Genomic DNA, 21,686 nt, shown 5'->3' with positions numbered 1-21,686 from the left:
ATATATATATATAGCTTCTGATATAGATGTTTATAGCTATATAGCTTCTGATTTCATTGTTCTATTTAAGGACTTAAAAAACAATTTCTAATGAACTAAATAAACATAAATACTGATTTTTATTATATTAGCATATTTTTTATAATTTATCCGATCAATAATTTTCTATTGTTTCGATTTTCAAGTATTTTGAAACGGATAAAGTTCAATCGCAACCAAAAAAGCATCACTTTTATTCGTTAACTAAAAGCTCAATGTTCAGAAACAATTTGATTACGATAAAATTCTTATTAATTTTAATATATATATCAAGACTAAGAGATGCTGAACATAACGTGGTTTTTTCATGCTATCAATTTCCTTAAATTGAAACAAAGATAAAATAGACAGACAAGCGTTTAGCTTCATGTGTTTCAGTGCATTAAAACCCTAATTCCGGCCCCTCAATTCTGAGTAGAAGATAAATTCTTTGGCTGGAGATAAGCATTTCTTTCCCTCTTCAAAAAAGCGACATCACAGCGCCCCCCACCCCCAATGCAGACGATTTTTATTTTTATGGAAGAGCTCCGATTCGACGTTGAATACTAACAGTATAGCCCTAATTCGGGAACGTAAAATATAATTAAACCCCCGTCACTTACTTCTCAAACTCTGGGGCAATCTTCTCTCCGCCACTGCGGCCGGCCATTAAAATTCTTCTTCAGTAGAGCTTTTAACCTCCGTTGTCGCTGCATATCACTGAAGACGCGCATCACGTCCAAGATGGCGGCCGATTCTCAACAACAGCAGACGATAATTTTCAGAGAGGTAAGTGGATAATTCTTTTGTTCTATTCCGTAGCTAATGGCAGTTTAAAATAGCTCCTTTGAAAATGCGTCTCAACACTGATATAGTTTTTGGTATTTCAAAACAGTTTTTGACATTTGGCCGCTGCTTCCGTGCGTCGTTTTGTTTTACCGTTACGAATGATTTCCCACGGAAAATGGCTGCACTTGTTTAGGAAATTCGAAACTGGAACAGATCATGTAAATTACTTAGTGGCAATGATTTGATTAAGATAAAATAAATTTTAATTTCTGTTTAAAATAAAAACATTGCTTGAACTCATAGAAAATGAAGCAAAACACATTTCACTTATAAATTTAAATTATAATTGTTTAAATTCGTGTGAATTGAAATAAATAATAAAAAAAATATTTCATGGTGTTTCGGTTAGAACAAATTGGTCTTTTAGATAAAATTAAAGTTAGTATTTTTTTTTAAATGAATGAGAATGAAAACAAAAGTTAAAAATTATTTTATGGAGTTACACTTAAAATAAATTTTTAGCGTGAAGGGAAATAGGAACTTGAAATTGATAGTACAATTTACTTTTCATTTAAATTTAAATTTTAAATGAATATGAAAATTTTTAGTTGTTTGATTTAATGGGAACTGAAATTATTTAACTCACATTATTTTATGATGTTTCATTTAAAACAAATTTTACTATTGTAAATGAAAGTTTTTAATTACTTGCTTTCGAAAAAGCTGAAATAAATAATTGAAATTGCTGTGCATTTTCAGTTAAAGCGAATTCGTCTTATTTGAAAATGAAAGTGTATAATTGTTTGAATTTACACTTATTTATAAACTGAACAAATACAAACCACCTTGTGATTTGTGTTCCAGTTACAATAAATTTCTCTTTTAAGTAGCAATTAATTTTCTTAAAATTATTATTCAGTTTACATTAAAATCGAAGCGGAAAACGTAAATTATTTTATTCTGTTTCACTTATGGTTTAAATTTGTAGAAACTGAGCAAATTGTGCAAATCACTTTGTGGCATATGTTTCAATTAAAATAAATGTAACGTCTAAATGGAAATCAGTTTTTCAGATCAAGTTGTTTATTTGTTGTTCATAAGACTCCAAACAATGCCACAAACTACTTTATGTAAGTTTTAGTTAACAAGTTTTTATGTTAACTGAAAAGAATAATTTATAATTGTTTAGATTCTTAGAAACTGAAGCAAATAATCCTTATTATTCTCTGCTTATGATATGTTTCCGTTAAAAAACACATTTTTTTAAAATCAAAAATAAAAATTTAAACTTTTGGATTTATAGGAAATAAATTACTTTATCATTTTTAATTAAAACAAAACCTATTTTTAATTAAAACAAAATTTATTTTAAATTGAAGAAAAATCTATTTTTAATTCAATTTAAATTTATTTTTATTAAATTTAATGTTATAACTGTTAAAATGAATGAAAACTGAAACAAATAATGCAAATCATTTTGTTGTAATCATGATAGTGTTAAAATAAAATTGACTATATATGAAAACTAAGATTTATAATTGGCTCAGCGTATGAAAAAAAGTAATATTAATATGTTGTGGTGAATTAGTTTAATTTAGTTTTGTTTCAATTAAAACAAAATTGGTGTTTATCTGAAATTGATTATATAATTGTTTGAATCCAATTAAATTAAAACAATAGCTACAATCAATTTTACAGTAATGACATACACTAGTTAATACAAAATTGGAATTCAGATGAAAATATGAAGTACTAATAATTTTATGTCCTTAAAGACTGTCGTAAAATAATTTGTCGAAATTATAAACATCATAGAAAATTGAATTTAATTTAAATTAAGTAAGAGGTCCACCAGAACTGCAAGAAAAACAACTTGTAAACTATTATTTATCTAATTAAACGGAATTAGTTGTCATTGAATTATTACAAATTTAAATTCCTTGCAAGTTATAGAGACTAAAACAAAAAGCCCAAATTATTTTGTGATTTATTCCAGTGGAAAAAGAATTCATTTTAAATCATTGCACTTAATTTTAATGCATTTTTTAAAATATTTTCGTTACGTAGAACTTTCTGTTGAAACAATATTGCTGTAACTTCTGAAGTAAATTAAAATTAATTCATATTTGTTCCATAATTAAATTTATTGTATAATAGTTTTTTCTTGGAGTCAATTATTTACTATATCGTTCCGTTATTTGAATTACAAAATTTCAATAGCATAATATAATATCATTTATTCATTTAAAAATTTTACTTTTATTTTTTTAGCAACAAAAACAGAATTTTTGCAAAACCATTTGCAGGCTTTTATCTTAGCAAAATATTTCGTAAATTGAATTACAAAATCTCGTTAGTGTAATATAAATCACGTATTTAATTTTTTCATTTTATATATTAAAATAATTAGAAGATTTAAAATTTTTTTCAACTATCAGTAATATTTCATGCAATACAATGAATGCATTTATTACATTGAATTCCAAAATTTTGATCACATAGTATCATTTAAAAATGAAATAATTTTGTTTGTATAAAAATAAATACAATCCTTCAAAATATTTAGAATTTTTACACCATTATTTGAAAGAATTTATCTTGCGAATGATATATTGATTACGAAAGATGATATTGATAATATATTAAAAAACATTTGTCTATACAAAAAAAATTACAAAAGAATTATGAAACTATTTTTTCCCCGGCAGAATTATACTTTTTGATAATGTTTTTTAATACAAAAAGATTTATTGAAGGCAAATTTGAAGTAAAATATTAAATTTAAATCAATTGAGATTTTAAACGAATTTAAGGTAACGAATCTTTGTAAACCTAATCGCATTCATACTAACAGCGATTATATGAAATTTTAATTCAATTCATACTAATAAAAAAGAATAAAAATTTTAATTATTTGTTAAATTTACATAATTTAAAAAATACATTTCATTAATTATAAGATATAATTACTATTATTTATGAATAAGGTTCCAAAAAAATACAATTCTCTTTAGAAAACTAATGTTTCATATTCAACGTTCTCGGATAATAATTTAAATAAGGTTTAGGAAAACAATCATAGGGCACGCTCAAAAATCTAATTAAAAGTGCCAAATCAAATTTATTTGTTGCTTTAATTATAGAGGCTTTCTTATTGCGTTCTTTTAGTTAGAACAATTGAAACGAGCAAGACAATGTGTCTTTAATAACATAAAAATTTTAAGAAGCATTTTTAATTGGCTTAAATCTAACTTCAACTAAAAGATTTGTGCTTTATTTCAAGCCTGTTTTCCTCATTAAATATCCGTTAAGATTTTCAAAATTCAATTAGTAATTTTTTGTCCATTTAAATGACACTTCAAAAAATATAGGAAAATGTTTTTTAATGATATTTTTGTTCACCGTAAAATATTCCGGATCAAATTACGGAATAATTATGAATTAATTTTTTGTAAACGTTATTTTAAGCTTCGATACATTTCTTTGTTCTAACTTTACTCTTTAGAATAGCAAGCAAAGTCTTGTGAAAGGCTATATTTTTCTTGAAAAAAAGCTACCTGAATAAAAGCAACAAGAATAAATTACACTGCAAAACATTCTGGATCAAATTACGGTATTTTGTACTTTGGGTTCGGTCCTCCGTAAAATTAATTTTACCATGGAATCCATTTTTACTGTAAAATACTGCATGGTAATTTTTACAGTGATATTTATTTAATTAGAGTGATATTTTTAGAGTGATTCAATGATTTTACAGTAATTATTATTGTGAAATTCACCGTATATTTTTCATTCAATAACATATTCCAGTAAAAATCGATTTTACGATTAATTGAGCCGTATTTTCTCTGACCGGTTCATTGATTACTGTAATTTGACTCGGGATTTATAACAGTATGTACTCGGAAACACTATCAGTATCCTATGCGTATTTTTACTAAAAAGAATAAATCTGTACTCTTACTTTTGAGAATTTATATTCTGTTTCATCCGTGCATAAACAAAAGCACTCATTTACAGTAAACTCTTGCGATAAGTGCTGACTTAAAATTGAGGAGATAACAGTGGAATTTCATAATGCCTCTACCATGTGAGATAAACTTAGGGTTGATTTTTTGTTTAACTAATTCAAAGCTTAAGCATCATATTAATATATTTTGAGGTTCTCTAGTCATCTGAGGTTGCTAAAGAGATTATTTTTCACAGGCCACATATCCATCACGTCAACTTATAGTAAATTGTCATTGCACAATCAGGTCGATTGTCTTCTAAATATTTGACAGCAAATTAAACAAAAAAATACCGCTTCTCTTTTAGAAATATTTAATTAACAATAGTATCTCTTTAAACTTTAACGAGGAGGTAAAATTACCGAAGAGATGATATCATTGTTATTAAATTAAACATCATTTCAAACTCCATTAATTTAACTTTTTCTAACAATATGTTCTTTTCCTTCCTAAACAAAACAAAGAAAAAATACATGCTTTGTTTCTATTACAAAATGATGCAAGTAAAAACATCAAAAGTTGAGGGTTATTCTAATTTCAAATTAACAATGAACAAGATTATATAAATATATTATTCATTTAAAAATTTGAGTTCTTTTTATTTACATTATGATGCAATCTGAATTTTTTTTTTTAATGCATGTGCACAGAAAAAATTTCCCCCATTATAGAAAATAAAATTTTGTTTTTGAAATATTATAAAGATATTAAATTGTCTTTATCAATTCGAACATTATTTTAGAATTGGATTATTGTAGATGTACACGTTTTGTCGTAAAAATGTGCACTTATTTTGTCATGTACTTCTCTCTTAATTTCTTTAATTTGTGCTTACAAAATTGAAGGTTATTGCTAATTTAGTTAATTCAGATGGTTGATTGAGTTAATTCCCAGTTATTTTTTTTTGTTAATTAAAAATATTTCACTTACAATAACATTAATTAAGAGAATTCTAAACATTTATTTTCTACCTTAATATAAATTCATTTATTTTGGTACAGTTATTTTACATTATATTTACAAGCAAATGACGCAACAAAAATATAAAAACATATAGATATATATTTCCCCCTCTATTTATCAAAATTATGAGCATTTTCTTATCATGAATACATTATTAGTAATGAACATTATTACATTATCATTGTCAATATTTAATAATTAATCAATTTATACATTTCATTTTCCACAAATGGCACAACAGTATTGAATTTTTTCTCATCAATCAGAAAGAATTGCGAAATTTTCTTATTTTTCGGGGATGATAAAAAATTCATAATTGTTCAAAAATCGTTCTTATTCATAATTGCTCAAAAATTGTTCTTATTTAATTCTACAACTAAAGGGCGTAAAAGTTTTAAAAGTATTTTAAAATAGAGATTTTCTCGTGAATTAAAAAAAAATAATGTATATCCTATATTTTTGTTATGAAGATAATTCAGATTGTACTGCACAAATTGTTATTATTTACGTTTACAAGCATAATGACACGACAGGATTAGAGTTGTCACCGTCGTAAAAAGACGCGATCACGAGCTCTACTTAATCAATTTTATTTACGGCATGATGACGTACCGCATTAGTTTTATTAACGTTTAGGCATAGATAAACGGTCATAAATGTACGTCAGGCTCCATTGGAAAAATACAAACAGAAATAAAGTTACCAATAAAATTTAATAGCTCTCTAATCGACTTTCGTTCACTTATGATTCTCTCCAATCTGAAATGGCTACTCGTATTACGAAATTTCTATTAATTTATCTGTTTCATATTTAGTGGTCGGGTATGGAAACATACTTTTGAAACATGAATTAATTTTAATTCAAATATGTTGTCATTATTAAAACCACGTAATAAAAATAAACCTCTTATGATGGCATTTTGAAAATTTTTTAAAGAAAAAAAAATCGCAAAAATTTCGACCAACTCTTCATGAAATGTGAGTATTATAATAATTAGCTTTAATTTTTACTAAAGAGCAAATAGTTTTGGTACAATTACACAATTTCGGAATATAATTTGACTATTTTTAATTTGTTAAATTTACATCATAGTACACCTTTTAGAAGTGCACTTGCCATTTTTTTTTTTATTTATTTATTTTTTTTTGAAATTTTTTATTGAATGTTAGTAAGGTTGCATCATATTATACTTAATTTGAAACTTACAATAAAATATTAAAATCCCAAATTATTTTTACAATTTAGATTAATTTCTATGAAATTTTTTAAAATAATTATTAATTAATAACATTGCGCTTTTTTTATTATTATAATCTATGCTGCACTAAGTAAAATAAAATTAAAACTTTAATTTTGAAACTATGAGACTTAATGTGACTAATGTTGAAACTATGAAACTTAATTTTAGAAACTATGAGACTTAAAAAAATATTTTTCTCATATATGCTTAGCGTTAAAATTTAACGAATCTCTTGTAACTTAGCGTTAAATTTACTGCATTTTGTAACTAAATTAACAAAACTGAAAGATTTAAGAGAAACATTATTGTTTTTAAATAAATTGTAATACTCATTCATTTTTAAATCGGCAACGTATACGCTTTCACATTAAAATTTCATACGAAACGTAATGAGATGAAAGGATATTTTTAAAAGAAATTTAATCAAAGCAACTCTTTAATTTTAAAGGAAATGAAATAATCGTTTTAAACATCGTATAGCAATTCTTAATGAAAAGCAATTAGTAATTGAAATTTTACAAATAATACTGTAAATATCAAAACACAGTATATCAAAAATTTTAATTAACATTACATTGAATTTCTATTTGAATATTTTTCCATTATTCTTCAAATATTCTTTGAATTCTAAATATTCGAATACTTTTCAAAGATTCTTCGACTTTTTATAAATATATTTATAATTACTTAAAAATTTTGTTCTGTATTTCAAATTTGATAAATATTTATTAAATTAAACGTTATAAAGTACATTAAGAACGCCTAAATAGTAGTAATGAAAATCTTTTGATTATTTAATTTGGTAGATATCATAAAAATATAGTGTTGTTGTTGTTCTCATCTCCATGATTGTGGATTAATTAATTAAATTTATGAAAATTGCGCAGGAAAATAATAAACTTTAAAAAATTATTTTAAATATTCTGAGAGAAATTTTTTTCATTTCTTATATGAAATACTTATTAAGATTACTTATTAAGAACTTTGAATACTTATTAAGAACTTTGTAATTAATTTAGAATAATTAAATCCTTTTCAAGTATTTGCATCTTTTACAAAATAAGAATTTTAACTTTATTTTCAAAATGAAAATATTTTTATTGAAAATATTAAATAATAGCAATACGGAATTGGGTTCAACAATTTTTGAAAATGCTCACTATTTCTCGTCAGTCTTGAATTCAAACACACTAATAATCTACAGTGGCGCCCTCCTGTCAGTCAAACTCTATCAGAAATCTTTCGCCTTGGGTTCTTCGTTTTGATTGGTTTAGAAACTGTAGCTCCTCCTTCAAAACGTGTTCCGCCTAATTACGATGCAGGAATAAGTAATATTCAGTGTCTTAGTGTAAACAAATGAGCAGTGGATGTAAACAAGCCACTCCTCCTTCAAAAAGTGACCCAATTTAATTTCTTTATTTAAAGTAAGAAACTACTTAGAGAAACTACAGGTAAGAAATTTTTTAGATAAAGTATTAAATTGATCATATTATAATGCTGTTTTCTTCTTCGCAATTTTATTAATGTTTCAACTAATTTCAGTGCATTAAACTAATTTATAGTAAATGTACAAATTTATAATTAGTAGTAAATTTATGAGAGATGATCCAACTGTAGCAACAGTGTCCAAATGAAAATAACCCATGTAAAAGTTTTCCTAGAATTACTAAAGAAGTTTAATTATTAATAGTGTGACGTTCATGTCGGAATTTTGACATTCTGAATTTAAATATGTGATTTATAAATGGCGTCATTAACCACATAATTAATATAAATTAATTTGAATGTATTGAAATAAATTAATATTCATACAAATGTAATTTTATCTTTAATAAAGAAAAATAAAAAAAATTGTTATACCGATTAAACTGCTGCTTATTTTAAACTTCAAAATATAATTAAAAAAATCATACTTGGGAAAAAATATTTCATCAATTATTAATAATAAGAGATCAATCAATTATTAAAAAATATTTCATCAATTATTAATAATTAATAATTTTGATACTATTATTATAGATTTCCGATACTTCTCTTTTTGATTTATTATTTTGTTATGATACGTTACTTTGTGCTTTAGATATTTCTCTTATGACACTTTTTTTTTAATTAAACAAATTATGTTTTTGTTAACTTTTTATTATGAAAATAGAATTCTGTAGCAAAACTATTTTTGAAAAAGTCATCTTTGAAATACCTGTTCAGCAATAACATTTTACAATTTAATAGAATTGAAAATAGACAACTTTCAAACTAAAATAATATCGATGATTTCTATCATCTTGTTTCATGTTCTGTTTGACAATTTTTTAATACCAAATCCTTCCTTCCTTGTTTGTAAAAATCTGATATCTGTTTTATTTATAAATTCATGCATTTTAATTAATTTATTCATTTTAATTTATATTTTATTTTCTGATTTATATTTCATTTTTTAATTTATGTTTTATTTACTTTTTGTCATTTATATTTTATTTATTAATTCTTTTTATTATTTTTACTTAAATGGTAAACAATGGAGAAAAAATTTTGATGTAGCCCAGATTTGAATTATTTCGTTCAATTCCAAGAAATAATTGAAAATTTCTTTTTTACTTCTTAAACAAGGCTAGCAGCGGAAGGGACTGGTAGGGCTGAGTCCCACCTAACAGTGTCATTTGTCCCAATAGAAGATTTTAGACGATTCATAAAGATTTTTTAAAAATTAACTCCTATCTAATAAAGTTAATATTTATACTAGTTAATATGTAATGCAAATTTAATTATATATTTTTATACTAACATTTAATAAATAAATATCGATGATGTATCAAATATATGACACAAATCTTAATTAAAAAGTTACCAGTTTAAAAAATATATCTGATGTCACCGTATTTACGGTAGGGTGACCCCCAGAAGCAAAGAGAGAGTGTCACCCTGAATAGAAATTTAGGTAATGGATCTGTTTTAAGCAGAATTTGTAACCGCGACATGCAGTGGTGTTAGGGAGTCCGGGGGAAGATCTTTGGTTAGAAAGAGGAGTTTAATCGCTGCGAATGGGGGGGGGGGAATTATGTTTTAATGAAAAAGTTACTTGATGAAATATTTTCAGTCCTTTTTACGTATGCAGAGGGAAATTGTTCTGGGATAAAAAATTAAATGCACCTTTTTTTCCTACTAAATAATGTTATTAAACTTTTTCTAGATGCAAAAAAAAAAAAAAATTAAATTAATTATTAAATTTTATTTTTAAATTTCTCAACAAATTAAAATTTATTTTTCGCAATATATTTCGATTGAACAAAATATTTAGCGATTAAAGATTAATTTCATAATAATTATAGCAATACCTTTATAATTGTAATGTTCATAACAAAAATAGTAATGCAAATAGTAATGCTTAGTGTCTTTAAGATTGGATATCTGGGCCGCCTCCTCCTCCCCACCCGATCTCTCTGATCTATTTTGATTGCAAAATTATCCAACATTTCGGTTTCGTTCCAATATATGGCTATGAGAATCCAATGTATGGTTCCAATATATAGATTGTCCCCAGGAATCAGAAACTAGGAACTTTGTAAACTTAAAATGGTTCACCGTTTTCGTCTATTGAGACGGAGCAAGAGTCTCAAACTCCCCCATGATGATTTGTGCATAATATGAAGAGTTCCTAATGTCTGGAATTCAACTTTTATTATATTTCTGGAGTATTCAAAATAACTTGTTTATTTTAACTTTTCAAGTTTTTCAGATTTCTTGCGAAATTTTACATTTAATAGAGCTTGCCCTGTTACATCGTTTTCTATAAGGAATGCTGCTATTTGATCAATATTTCGGTATTTGATCAACCGCATCCGGTTCGCACCGACCACAGTGCTGACGTAAAATATCCTCAGTGGTAGAATCATGGGTAACAGTTCCCTTGCCGTCAGGCTAATCATGGGAGGTTTTTGTGGTTTTTCCCTCCATACAACGCAAATGCGTGATAGTTTAATCAAAAAGTCCCCCCACGCAAATTTCTCCCACATTTTGTCCTCTGAATTGGGTTCAAAATTACAAGGCTACGGAGTTGAAAATAAGCTGTCGTGTTCAACTCCGTCGTCCTGAACATAAGCTGTCGTGTTCAACTAAATTGTGTCGGGTGTTCAAAAATGGTTGCAAAATAATATACTTTAATTTAACACAAACAACTCCAGATAACAATTATAAGGCCAATCTCATGATTTTAAATGTGACTCCCCCTAGTGATCATTTCCCATAGAGAGTCAAAACTTCTTTATAGAGCGACTTTCCAAGTTATTACAGCATATTTTTTCTATAAATGAATGACTACTTATAACTATAATAGTTATATACGTAAAGTGAATGCCATATACCTGCAGAAATTCTCCAAGTAACGTTTGAAAAAAGCATCTTAAGAAGTTTCAACAATTTAAGTGCAAATTCAATGCCAAAAATCAATTGAGTTCCATATTGTCCGACAGAAACAAACATTTCTCATTTAAATATATTAACTTAGTATTTCGTAATTTACTATTTCGTATATTTAATTTACATTTAAATATACGGAATTTCTTCATTGAAAATATATTCTTTCTTTATAGTTAAAATATTTAAAATAAAAATTCCGAATTAAACTTATGTTTTCGAATAACTTCTCCATTCTTTACCTTTGACATTACGTTAAATGCTACAAAAAATATTTCTGATGCTTAGTGTTTGATTTTTGTATGGTACATTATGTAATGTATTCCATAAGAATAAAAATTAAACACAATTTTTTATAGTTTAAAAAAATACATACTAGTAATAAATATTTTAAAATCAATACTAAAATTCAAATACTTCAAAATCAATATTAAAATTCAAATATTTCAAAATCAATACTAAAATTCAAATATTTCAAAATCAATACAAAAACTCAATGCTCTTAATTACACCAACAGAATGAAGATATAAGTTTAAAAAAAATAAAAGTCACATAGTCGAGCCAACACAAGTATCATTGGAAAAATATGCAAATAATAATACTAATATGAATTATTGCTGAAATAATTTGATAATTTTCATATTTTTTATACTTTTCATTCCATTTTCGTTCCTTCCTTCCTCTTCCGGATAATGTGAGAGAGTTCTAGCAATCCCTTCGATGAAGAAGCTCTTCCCTGAAAGAGAGGGGAAAAGCAAATCAATAATAATTTTCAAAACAATAAAGAGCTAACGTTCCTATAGATGGCAGCACATGTATTGCAGTTTTAATTGATTTCCAAATGAGTAATTTTTATTAGTTCTCTTTCTTTTCGGTAGTTTTCTTTCAAAATATTCTTTTTAATATTTAAAAGAAATGCATCATAAAAACAATGTGAATTGGAACTAACGCAATAAGAATTTTTTTTTTGTTTAAATGAATTACTAAAATAAAAATTTCCATCATTCAAATTAAAAGTATTAAGTTCATAAATATAATCATTACTAATTTTGACGAGATTATGAAATAAAAATATTATTACCATGAGCTTTCTTCGATTATTTTCTTCTGAAAAATACTTTTTATTTATTTATTTTAATAGAATTTTAAATAGCGATTTTGTAATGTAATGTAATATTCTTTCTATCATTTTTTTTTTGAAGTTAAAATTTGTTTGATCTCTTTTTAGTTCAAACCAAACTCAAACGCGTAATTAAATGTTACACAATTTTAAAATACTGTTTTATAAATAACACTGTTTATATATACTTTAACTGTATAAATTACTAAACTTAAATCACGATATTAAGCTACATAATATAGATATCAAACTTTTTAAAGAAACGAGGGAAGACTAGAAAATTTGCTTATGCAGTATATTTGTATATATGTACAAGACTTGTACAGATCGGAAAAAAACTCCTTATTATACTTATATTTGCATTAACCACGTATTTTTTATTTTCTTTGCCTGTTCTGTATATTTTCAAACCAATATCAAGTAATAGATTATCTAAATTATTGCCATAACACCAAACTGTTTACTGCATTGATTTTAAAACACATTAATACATATTTTGATAGCACTGTATTATATATCTATATCTATCTATCTCATTGGCTAAAAATGGACTTTTTTACGAGAAATAATTGTTATAGGTAACAAGATATTTTCTTCTTTTTCATCCTCTTTTATTACGTTTTTTTTTTTTTTTTTTTTTTTTTTTTTTGTAACTTGGTAAATATTTTGTTAGCATTTTGAGAAGAAAGAACACACAAAGAAAAAGAGAAGCAGCGGTAGCGATAGCCTATGCTATTGGGCCCTGGCTGGCCAGGAGTGGCCCGCACGAGCTCGGAAAAGGATGAGATGGTCATCATCCATGACCCGACGCAGATTAGTGACTGCAAATTGTTTTTTTCTTTTTTACGCAATGAAAAAAAAATATTTGGTAGAAAAATGTTTCAAATATGTTTAGCAACATTATTTAAGTATGTAAAAGAAAGTTTTGTTTTTCACAGCTTATGCCGGAAACGAGGTATGAATTAAGCAATTCTTCTAAAAGACATTAAATTTCATTTCTGTCAAAAGTTTCTCTGTCAGGAACAAAAGTATTTATTTTGGAAAAGTATTCTTCATCAAGAGTTTTGAGCTTTTCGATAAGTTAGCTGACAATCAGGAGAGTAATTTAAACTCTCCATAAACATGCACGAGTAATATTTGAAAACCATGTTACTAATAATAATTCTAAAATTTTACAAAGAGAAAAATACAGTTGCTTAAAAAAAGTTCTGCATTGGAATCCATAAACACTTCGAGGTTATCTTTGTTTCCGGCTGTAAAACTGAAATTTTATTAAAAAACAAATTTGTTTTGGTTTCCAATGACTTATTGACGCTTGCCTCCCAATTTTTCATAATTTTAAATCCATCTTCGAAAATTATAATGTAAATAAGGAAGCAAAGTTGTCTTTGGATAGTACTCATCAAGTGAAATTAACAAGCCTACAATTTAGATAAAATCGCTCACATTTATGAAATTTTTTATGTTACCTTGCATCTAACTCTAAGACAAATATTAAGACATACTCATCTTTGAACTGTCGGAATACTATAATTTTTCATTATTTGTGACAGCTTATGTTAAAAACAATTTATGTTGTCAATTTAAAAAAAATGTACAAGTTTTGTACTTGAATGAAATTGTTTGCAATTTTCGAAAAAAAATGGACTTATAATTTATGACGAAAATTTATAAATAGTACTTATTTTGCCTGATGATTTAGCAACTACAAGAATTTTTTGAAATTAGTCAATACATGTATGAATTGATCTGTAAAAACCTTAATATTAAAGGAAAAAATATTTATCTTTTGCTTAAAATTCAGTTTTTACTATTTTTCTAAGAAAAAAAAAACTCATTTTTTGAGATAATTTAATTATAAAAATCTCTATTATAGTTTGGCAAAGCGGGTTTGTTCAGTGCTTTTATTCGGTTAAATTAATTCAAAACTAACAGCTGTGATAAACCTTAACGAAATTTCTATTTCCCTTTTCAATGAAGAAATGGTCAGTGTTCAAAGCAAAAAGCGAGGAAATTTTTTTTAAAGAAACAACCAATAACGAAATGCAATAAAATTTGAACAAAACAAAATTATGTTACGTGATTTTTTTTTTTTTTTTAACGTTTTTAAGCGTTTACAAATAAAAATGGCCTTTTCAGTTCTTTAAACTTCGACCCAACTGAATAGTTTTGTATCCCTGGGATGCAAAGTGACCCCTGAGTTTTTAAAAAAAAAATTTTTTTTTACTATAAATTTAACAGTTGATAGTTCTCGAATTAATTACAAAACATTAACTTTTTTTTAATTCATTGTAATCTCAGAGCATTTTTATGTGAATCACCATAGTTTTAAGTTGCCAAGTCAAATAATTTTTGCACAGCAAAATAAAATGTAACGTATAAAGTTAGACCCTCAAAACAATGGTGACTTAATTCAGGTAGAAATTGGAGATTTAAAAAAGTTAATTAATTATTAATGATTAATACAGAATCCTTCATAAATTATTTATTTTTAATTTATTTAATTCCATGCATTCTCATTGGACAAATTTTAAAAATTAAATAAAATTGATGTGAAATAGTTCTCAAAATATGAAAATTAAAATATATAATAATTTTTTAAAAAAAAAGTTTTATTTCAAAGAAACTAATAAAAATATGTAAAAAATAAAGTTTCTTTTCTTGAAGAAAATATGTTTTGTATCTCATTTAGTAGCTTCAAATATCGACTATTTTAATTATAAGCATTAATATCTATCTCTTGAAACTTTTAGACTGCCTATAAGTATATAAAATTCCAATAATTAGATTAAAAGTTATTCAGATATTTTGTTTTTTTTCTTCTTTTTTTATCATTATTTATATTTTTTATTTTTCACTTGGTAACTGTATTATTCAGTTCGAAGAAAAATGCTGATTCGTGTTAAGGCTTGTAACATATTTTAAATATACAAGCTTAGGCGCAATGAATGAGGGATTTGAGCCCCCTCTAGATGGAAATGGAGGGATTTAAGCCCCCCCCCATGCTTGATTTCTTGTGTTTATGTTCATTATTATTGCTACTGTGAAAAGAAAGATGGTTATGATAACTTAAATATGTAATGAAAATTCTTGACTCTTAACTTTTCATTGTAATGTCGTTGAATTTATATCAAAACGATATTAATTTGCATCTTATTTGGGCATTATTAGTGGACTTACATTATTCTCAATTAAAATAATAATCATTCCTCCCGTTGTTATTTTGTATCTAAACGAACGATACAGTGTATAACCACATTCACTCAACAAAAATTATTTAAACATCCTAAAAATGATCATGATATTGGTTATTTTTATCGTTGAATTGTTTTCATAGAAAGATCGCATGTCAGCTTAGCACAAGCGTCGGCAACTCCAAAAGAGCTGTCTTTCAACATCAACTCGTTCCATTAACGAAGGTCGATGAACTTCAGTTAATTAGAACCTTTTCGACATTCTGTCTACCCCTTTATTAATATTTTCTTTGCCTTAGTCAACACAAGCTAGAAATTAATATTCTAAATGCCATAAAGAACAAGAAGTTACTATTATTATTTTTTATGTCGTCATACATGGTGATTAGTAATTGATTGTATCTAATTTTCACAAAAAATATGCAATAGCATATTTTTTTTATAGAACTCTATGATTTTTGGGTGGCAAAATTTAATGGATCACTTTAGGATGAAGTGAGAGTACAAAACCAGTTCTTTTCATTTAAAACAATATTACAAGGGAAGCAAAAGGAAATTTTTTTAAAATAAGAATTTGAATTTAGATCATGATTTTGTTGAAAACTGAAGTCTTTAATCATTTTAAGCACAAATTTCCGGTGTTGTCCTGATTCATGCTTTCCAAGTTGTATAGTGGTAGACGAAAACTGCTTACTTCTGACGGTGGAATCATTCCCGTTTGCTGCCGTAGTTCGATATTTGGTGATATTTCATGATATTTGGCTTCAAAAAAAAAAATATTTTAAAATATATGTTGCCCTCCAATTATGATGCATCATAATGTTTTACATTAAAATATATTTTTTTGTTATTCAGTTTGTTTGTTGTTTATTTTAATAAAACAATATTGTTCTTTTTTTTTTCAAACAATAGATTAAGGATAGATAATAACATAAGGAAAATATCATACCGTGCACTGATGTTTTTTCTTCTTTTTTTTAAGGTTAAGTGTGCATTCCACTTTTAATTTCACCCGCTATTCCCATTGATGTTCAAAAGTTAAGTATCATTGCCCAATATTCCCTACAATGATAAATAGTTAAGTAGTATCACCCGATATACAATAGTTTAGTATTCTTAAAGTTATATTTTTTCCTTATATATCCTATTTGGACGTTGTTATTCTAAAAACAGAGCCACGATGGCTCAGTGGTTAAGGCTCTGAACTGCCATTTTGATGAACTGGGGTTCGATTCCCAATGGCGGTTCAAAGTCTACCCCTCTTCAGATCGATGGGTGCCGTCTTGATTGGGAAGTAAAGGTGGCCTGTGTACCATGCTGACACCATTGTCCCAATAAAGCGCTGGTCATGAAATTGTAGAACCTTAACCTCCATTAGCCTCCCCTGATCCACAACGGGCTGTTGCGGGAATACTTTACTTTATAATAACAGCCCTCGATTATTAATAACAATGCAATGGCCACCTAAAACGGGACAATTTTCTATTATCGCGCTGATTATGAACTCTTTAAAAGGTACTAAAAAAAAGGTACTCCTTGACTTAGATAACTCCTTAGGTACTTAAAAGGTACTCCTTAAAAGGTTTTCTATTCGTTTATTATTCATATTCACACGGAGGAATATCTCAGCAATAACTTAGGTAAAAGAGCAAATTTCCTTAATCAGTAAAAAATATTTTACTCTTGAAATATTTTATATAACATATCTTATTTTTGAAATATTTAATTTCAAAAATAACTGAATTAGGAAGAAAAAATTAAATTTGAGATTCCAAGAATTTGATAAATGACAGCTGTTCAAATATTACGTAAGCATTTGGTAATTTCTAACCTTTTTCCATCTTGTAAGTATAAAGAAACATACTTTAACCGTACCCGAAATATACTTACTTAACATTTTGTATTTAAGAAATAATAATCTATTTTTAAGAATTTGTATGCGTTGATCTAAAGCCAGTGAAATTCATGTTTGCTCTATTTATTTCTTTGTACATATATATAATTTAATTAAATTTTTAAATCATTATTTTCATAGAGCCCTGCTTTTATATAATATTTAAAATTTAATTTTGAAGATTTACATTTATTCGGATAAATCCTATGGTTGTTCAAGCCATTTCACCATGTATACGTCTCTGGATATTGCATAGTCCGGCTCCTTGCAAACAGTCCCCGCCATTTTACAACGCAGCAAGAGATATCAAGATATCGTGGACTGACGTGAAATATCCTCAGTGGTAGACGGATCATGGGTTAGAGTCCCTTTGCCTTCAGGCTAACCGTGGGAGGTTCTCGTTTTCCTCCTCTCCGTGCAACGCAAATGCCGGTTAGCACCAAATTTCTCCCAATATTTGATGCAGGAGTTCCTTCGTCTTCTGGATTGGGTTCAAAATTACAAGACTGCGTAGTTGAACATTATTAGTTGTAAACCAAAAAATTGGGTCGGCTGTTCAACGACGGTAATAAAATAAAATAATAAGCCGAACAGAGCCGTGATGGCTCAGGCATTCGCCCTCCAATGATGGGAACCGTGTTTGAATCCCAGCGATGGCTGGTCGATACAAATTCCACATCTGGCTTGCACGTCAGCACCACAGTGCTGACGTAAAATATCCTCAGTGGTAAACGTATCATGGGTTAGAGTTCCCTGGCCGTCAGGCTAAACGTGGGAGGTTTTCCTCTCCATGTCATGCAAATGTGGGTTAGTTTCATAAAAAGAGTCCTCCACGAAGGCAAACTTCCAATACTTGATGCAGGAGTTCCCTTGTGTTCAGGATTGCGTTCAAAATTACAAGGCTTTGGAGTTGAACATTAATAGTCGTAAATCCTCAATTGGGTCAGATGTTCTTTCTCTCTCAACGACGGTTATAAAATAAAATAATAAAGCTAACAACTTTTTGGCTTATACAGCAATGAGCTAATTTTTTTTTTTTATCGTGTAGTAAGTTTGATTCCTTACTCAATTAGCTTGATTCATTTCAAGCAGTTAGCAATATGTCTAGAGTAGAGAGGGATATAGTAAGCATATCTTATTAAAGTATAAACCTATAATTTAAGCATGCCTAATTGATTAAAATAGAACCACGCAAGTTCAGTCTGATCGAATAATTAACACACTTTCTAATTAGCCCAAAAGAATATAGGCTTATTGCAATAATCTTAAATGTATTGTGCAATTTAAAGATACTGAGCACTTAACCTGTTAACTTAGTGCATAGGAAAATGAATGTATTATTTGCATATTGCCGCTTTTTTTAATTATCGTAAGATACATGGGAAAAAATGGACTGAGACCGCATACTTCAATTGTGTCAAAATTATTTCTGTTTTCTAGCTGACAAACTCTGAATTACACTTTACAAGTCAAGAAAAAGGATGTATAATAATAGCGTGTTTTCTTTTTTTTTTTAAATTATTTTTTCATTTTTTTTTTATTTTATAAATAAGCTTATTTTATTACACTGTTAGAAATTTCTCAGAAAAATATGTTAAATAACTTTCTATTTAATTGTTATTTTACCATATTCAAACAAAACAGTCAAATAACCATAAAAAGATGGTTTTCAAATTGTAAATTGTGAGAAAAACCGTTTATTAACTGCTTTCACCTAATACGGTTAAACAACCTGAATTTTATAGCACCAATTAGGCCTATCTAATGAAGCTACTTAGTTCCTTGAAGATATCATAACCGAGAGGGATAATCTTTCAATCTCATGATCGACATATCGGGGGGGGGGGGGGCTCGAGCCCCATCATTGAACAATATTTCCTCCATTCCCATCAACAGATGAAGAGTTTTCAGTGTCCTGCCCTCCCCAATTTGTGACTCCGGATTGTTAAAAAACCAGAATCTCATTCACACATACCATAAACTGTCTCTAATGTCGTGTTAAAGTTCTTTTATGCAGTTTTGGAACCATGCTAGTTGTAAATGGTTTTAAAAATCGTATAGTTTTGTATTCATCATTTTTTAACGATATTTGTTGTAAACGGCTTTAAAACTGTTAAGGGTAAAAATGTCGGTCAACAGTCTGTCCCTCCAATTAACCGTAAGTGCTTTACAATAAACGTTACCGTTAATTGGATGGACAGACTGCTGCCGGTAATTTTATCATAATTTTAGAATGAAAATTCAGTGTATGTCAACTCTCTAATGTTCTTCTTTTGCTAAATGATTATTTTTATTAGTCATTACAGTTTTTAGTCCGATTATTATACTTTTATTAAAAATTGATACCTTAACAAACAATGAGGATTTAGTCCAATAAAAGAACTGTTCTGTAATCTTTGGATAACTTCTTTCGGCATTAGACCGGTTACTACCCGGTTTTGTCGCTACCCCCTTGATGTGTGTCTATGCTGGGCCCACAAAAGCTGCATTGCAGTGGAGGTTTTACATCCGAGACAAATTTTATCGCGGGACCCTTCCTCAAAGCACAAAAAGCTTTATTTTCAATTTGTAGAACGCTTAATTACCTGCAATATTCTTTGAAAAAACTAATTAACATGATATTTTTCGTAGACCTTCAGCAGTCCGTGCCCTATCCCCTACCTTGCGCACGTTCTGGTCCCCCATCCCCTTCCTTAAGTACCGCCTTTACTACATCACATGTAAATTACACGCAAAATTTTCTAAAACTGTCGTATAAAGTAGAAATGCCTGCTACATTTTCACGGAAATTCTAGTATTCTTAAATTTCCCATAGGGTTAACATGCGAACCCGGTCTTACTCCTCCAATAGGGTAAGAACAGATAATATGTCTTTTTCTAGAAAAAAAAATCTTTTATAAAAAAAGCTTAGTACATCTATAATTTTTTAGGGACAATATATTGCACACGAATAGTTAATATTTTGATTAAATCAGACAGTTTCTAGGTCAAACAGGCTAACTCCAACAGGTCCTTGAATCTTAGAACCCTTGAATATTAGGCCCTTGTATCCTTGAACAAAGTATTACCAAATTCTTTTACATTAGCATGATCTCAAAAGGAATCTTGCTCTACTCACTCTTCATTTATCCGTTCTGCATCTCCTGCTTCTTCTTACTTGATGACGCACATTATTTCTTAGGTGAGCAGTGATTCTTGTGGGCCGAAAAAAGGTTATAGGTTGTTAGTTTTTTAGGCATTTTTTTTGGGGGGGGGACCAAAAAAATAAAGCAACTTCATGAATCTTTTTATTGATACATTCGAGTTTAAGCCTTAACGGAGATCTAACTCAAACTCTTTGTGTTTCTCAAGAAATTAAAGATGGAATTATTGAAAACTGCCCACCTCCAGGTAATAAAGATAATAGGCAGATAGTGTTTAAGATTTGGGTTCAGGTTATAAGTGTGTTCTAAGAACACTGCTGACTATTTCTTTCCTTAGAAATCGTTTGTACTTGAAAAGGATTGGGAAAAATTTCAGACCATAAAAGGTAAATAACGTCCTCAAAGTACTTTTTTATAAAGTTATTTCAATAACGAGTATCATATTTTCAAGTATGTCCTTATATAACTTACTGTCATAATGTTCTAATTCTCGATTAAATTAACGAGCATTGCACACGGTGGGACACAAATTTAATATAGAAACGTATTAAGTATCTAGAAAGTATGATATTTAAAAAATTTTGCTAAAACGTTTCATGCAGACATTTGAAATGATAAAAAATTTTTGCATACTTGCTCAGCTTGTTTGAAAATATTAGTATTCAAGAGATGTTCAATCAGATTTAAATACAGGCTTATCAATACCTAATTTAATGAAAAATAATAGAATGCTTCTTGGAGATTAATATCGACTAAGGATATAACAGAAGTAATTGTTTTGTGTTTACATGCAGATAAAATGCGTGTATTAAATAGCAAGTGGCCAAACCATCGCCAAGCGTAAATACCACTGGATCACTGAGCTAAAACAGTTTCAACCTGACTTGGGCTAAGGGATGAACT

At 27.7% G+C, this 21,686-nt stretch overlaps 2 long non-coding RNA genes across 5 annotated transcripts in view; one reads left to right on the top strand and one right to left on the bottom strand.

The window, feature by feature from the left end:
• The window catches only part of LOC122269183 (uncharacterized), an 87,787-nt gene extending 87,009 nt beyond the window's left edge, over nucleotides 1-778 (bottom strand). For 2 of the 4 annotated variants that reach the window (XR_015429626.1, XR_015429625.1), the window contains exon 1: nucleotides 642-766. This is a non-coding gene — a long non-coding RNA (uncharacterized LOC122269183). Of the gene's footprint in view, nucleotides 1-641 lie in introns of all 4 variants that reach the window. The other 2 variants (XR_015429624.1, XR_015429623.1) reach the window with 2 other exon arrangements.
• The window catches only part of LOC147802187 (uncharacterized), a 29,965-nt gene continuing 8,949 nt past the window's right edge, over nucleotides 671-21,686 (top strand). Inside the window, exon 1 of the long non-coding RNA XR_015429627.1 lies at nucleotides 671-807. This is a non-coding gene — a long non-coding RNA (uncharacterized LOC147802187). The remainder of the gene's footprint in view (nucleotides 808-21,686) is intronic.

This window comes from Parasteatoda tepidariorum, chromosome 10, assembly GCF_982258835.1.
Source record: "Parasteatoda tepidariorum strain Cologne lab strain chromosome 10, Ptep-v5.0, whole genome shotgun sequence".
Classification (NCBI taxonomy): Eukaryota; Metazoa; Arthropoda; class Arachnida; order Araneae; family Theridiidae; genus Parasteatoda; species Parasteatoda tepidariorum.
This window is presented reverse-complemented; position numbering and strand designations above follow the sequence as displayed.